We start from the raw sequence: 4,119 nt of genomic DNA, 5'->3' as shown, positions 1-4,119 counted from the left end.
AGTGGAGGGTGAAATTGTTACTACAGTACAGCAGCACATCTCACATGTATAAAAGATTAAACAGGGCTTCCCTGGTGGCGCAGTGGTTGAGAGTCTGCCTGCCGATGCAGGGGACGTGGGTTCGTGCCCCGGTCCGGGAGGAAAAAGATTAAACGGAAAGAATCAAAGATTTTAATGTTCACCTTTGATAAACACAATCAAGTTTCCATCCAGTTTTCTGATGTAAAGCAAAATGTACTTGCTTAAAAAAAATGTGCATTCTTCAGCTTTCTTCTACACTTTTTTGGCCATCTTTCAAAACTGAGCACTGAGTATTTGTAATGTAAACAATGTGATATGTATATTTTAATTGCATGTTTTAGGAATAAACAAAATCTAAATTTCAGTAACACACAGTGTATTTATAAAATGAAAATCTCTCTCAAAATATGCTTTTTACTGGGAAAAATAAATAAAACAGACAAATGGCTCTACACAAAGTAAAAATTAACTTTGGTAGATTTCAGTGTAGGACAGTCAAAAACAAGCATATTTGCCCTTATGTCCCCCACCACACCCCCAGAGCTGCTCATCTTCTGAGTTAAGATTTTTAAAATATTTTAAATTGAGATAATTATGTTGACATTTTTTCTCATTCCACATCACCTTCAGTCAAGCTCTGAGCATTTATAATTAATTCTCTAATTGTTGGAAGCTTAGTCAAAAGCATCTGGAACACTGGTTGTTGAATTGTTAGCCCTAACACTTGCAATAACTGCTATGACTGTCCACACACAGCAACTGCATTTGTCAGGTGGTCTATACCCTTCTCAATATTCACCCTGGGCTAGTAACTCTTCACCAAGCCATAGTTATTGGAAAAAGAAATTCTGAATAGCTTCAGCATCTTTAAGGTCAGGTAACTTGGAAAGCCAACTCTCTCTTTGTCAAGCTTTTGTTTCTTTCTTCATTCTCACAGCCTGTTCTTGAATTTGGGGTCACTCTGTCTCGAGGTCAAAGTAAATGTAGTACCTGATGAAAAGTGTTCCACCCAAGATGGTGCTGTTCTGGCCCACCATCTTCTCTCCACGGAGGAGTGGGGTGGGTGGCAGTGGGGCCCCAAAAAAGCAATTGGCCCAGAACCTTCAGCAGATAGCTCCCCTCAGATCTGCTGCCCACTGTGAGGGACATGGAGAAAAACCTTATCGTGGTTTTGATTTGCATTTCCCTGATGATTAGTGATGTCAACCACATTTTCATGTACTTTCTGGCCAAGATATCTGTGTGTCTTCTTTGGAAAAAATGTCTATTCAGATCCTCTGCCCGTTTTTAAATCAGATTTAGGTTTTTTTAGTTTGATGTAGACCCACTTGTTGATTTTTGCTTTTGTTGTCATACCCAAAACATTCATTCCCAAGACTAATAACAAGGAGCTTTCCCATTTCCTTCTAGGGGTTTTACGGTTTCATGTTTTGTATTTAAATCTTTAATGTAATATTTTATGAGTGGTGTAAGGGAAGGGTCTGGTTTCATTCTTTTGCGTGTGAATATCCAGTTTTCCCAACACCATTTATTGAAGAGACTATCATTTCCCCATTGTATATTCCTGGCTCCTTTATTTCTGGGCTCTTGAATCTGTTCCATTGGTCTATGTGTCATCTTTTATGCTAATATCATACTGCTTTTTTTAAATTACAATAGCTTTGTAGTATAGTTTGAAATCAGTAATTATAGTGCCTCCAGCTTTGTTCTTTCTCAAGATTACTTTGGCTATTTGTTCTTTCTCAAGATTACTTTGGCTACATACAAATTTTAGGATTGTTTGTCCTACCATTGTGAAAAATGGCTTAGAATTTTGATGGAGATTGCATCAAATTTGTAGATTGCTTTAGGTAGTATGGAGATATTAACAATATTAATTCTTCTGATCCATGAGTATGGGATAGCTTTCCATTTGTTTTTGTTTTCTTCAGTTTCTTTCATCTAAGTCTTATAGTTTTCATTGTGCAGATGTCAATTCATTTGTAAAATTTGTTCCTAACTACTTTATTGTTTTTGATGCTATTGTGAATGGGACTTTTTTTCAGATAGTATGTTGCTATTGTATAGAAATACAACTAAATTTATGCATTGATTTTATATCCTGCAACTTTACTGAATTTGTTGTTAGTTTTTTTTTGGGGGTAGAGTCTTTGGGGTTTTCTATATTAAGATCATGTCATTTGCAAAGACAGTTTTACTTCTTCCTTTCCAATATGGATGTCTGTTCTTTTTTTGTCTTTTCTGATTGCTCTAGCTAGGACTTTCAGTACAGTGTTCAATAGGAGTGGTGAGAGTGGGCACACTTGTGCTCTTTCTGACCTTAGAAGAAAAGCTGTCAACCTTTTATCATTGGATAACGTTTGCTGTGGGTTTGGGCTTGTCATATATGGCTTTTGTTGTCTTGAGGTTCATTCTTCCTATACCCAATTTTTTGAGCTTTTAAAAAAAATTTTATGAAAAGATGTTGAATTTTCTCAAGCTCTTTTTCTGTGCCTATTGAAATGATCATATGACTTTATCTTTTATTCTATTTATATATCACATTGATTTGTATATGTTGAAACATCCTTTCGTCACAGGGATAAATCCCACTTGATCATGGTGAATGATCCTTTTAATGTGCTGCTGAATTTGGTTTGCTGGTATCTTGTTGAAATTTTTTGCATCTATATTTATCAGGGATATTGACCTCTAGTTTTCTTTTCTAGTAGTATCCTTATTTGGCTTTGGTATCAGGATGTTGGCCTTGTAAAATAAGGAAGTGTTGGAAGTGTTCTCTCCTCTTTGATATTTTGGTAGAGTTTGTGAAGCATTGGTGTTAATTCTTTAAGTGTTTGATAAAATTCACCAGTTATCTGGTCCTGGGCTTTTCTTCATTGGTAGAGTTTTGATTTCTGATTCAATATCCTTCTAGTACTTGGCCTATTCAGACTTTCTATTTCTTTCTGATTCAGTCTTGGTAAGTTGTATATTTCTAAGAATATTTCCATTTTTTTCTAGGTTGCCCGGTTTGTTGACAAATAATTTTTCAGAGTAGACTCTTATGATTTTTTGTATTTCTGTGGTATCAGTTGTAATGTCTCCTTTTTCATTTATATCTGATTTGGGTCTCCTCTCTTTTTTCCTTGGTTAGTCTAGCTAGGCGTTTGTCAGTTTTGTTTATCTTTTCAAAGAAAAAACTATGGTTAATATTTTCTATTGTTTTTCTGTTCTCTATTTCATTTACTTATACTCTAATCTTTATTATTTCCTCTCTTCTGCTAACCTTGAGCTTAATTTCTTATTTTTTTTCCAGTTCTTTGAGATGTTTTGTTGTTTTCTTGAGATTTTTTTCTCCCCTCGATGTGTATGTTTACAGCTATAAACTTTCCTCTAGAAGTGCTTTTGCTGTAACCCATAAGTTTTGGTAGTGTTTCCATTTTATTTATCTCAAGATGTTTTTTGATTTCTCTTTTGATTTCTTCTTTAATCCACTGGCTGTTCAGGAGCGTGTTGGAACAAATATATTTCAGCTTTGTTTGCTCCAACACTTTCACAGAACTTCTGTGAAGATTAAGTGAAATAATGACTAAATGTACAAAATGCCAAATGGGAACTTTCATAATCATCATCATCACTCACTATACCCATCAAAATTAAACTAAGCTTGGGTCAGTTCAATGACAGGTATTTCAGAAGATATTGGAACAGTCAGGAGTGATGCACAGAGACAGAACATCTGGAGGTTTTGTTGTTGTTGTTTCCTATTAGGGTCCCTGTCCTAGTCATCCTGTGTCCCTATTCCTTACAGCAATGTGTAATACATACTGAACCCTCAATAACAGTGTCAAATGAGTAAACAACTGAATGAGTTCCCTGGGAAGGATTGAATCACTCTAGCATTCTGGGTAGTTTCTTGGGAGCCCACTTACTTTGATGAGAGTTAAGTAGTCTGGGGCTTCCCTGGTGGCGCAGTGGTTGAGAGTCCGCCTGCCGATGCAGGAGACATGGGTTCATGCCCCGGTCCGGAAAGATCCCACATGCCGCGGAGCAGCTAGTCCCGTGAGCCATGGCAGCTGAGCCTGCGTGTACGGAGCCTGTGCTCCGCAACGGGAGGGG

The 4,119-nt window shown here is 36.7% G+C and overlaps 1 pseudogene; it reads right to left on the bottom strand.

Moving 5' to 3' along the window:
• Window positions 1-620: 620 nt before the first annotated feature.
• On the bottom strand, window positions 621-1,058 carry LOC113616541 (mitochondrial import receptor subunit TOM20 homolog pseudogene; annotated as a pseudogene).
• Between the last annotated feature and the right edge of the window lie 3,061 nt (window positions 1,059-4,119).

Source organism: Aethalodelphis obliquidens, unplaced genomic scaffold (assembly GCF_003676395.1).
Source record: "Aethalodelphis obliquidens isolate GAN/ISIS:26980383/991018 unplaced genomic scaffold, ASM367639v1 scaffold150, whole genome shotgun sequence".
Taxonomy (NCBI): Eukaryota; Metazoa; Chordata; class Mammalia; order Artiodactyla; family Delphinidae; genus Aethalodelphis; species Aethalodelphis obliquidens.
Note: the sequence above shows the minus strand (reverse complement) of the source record. Positions and strands in the feature narration are given on the sequence as shown.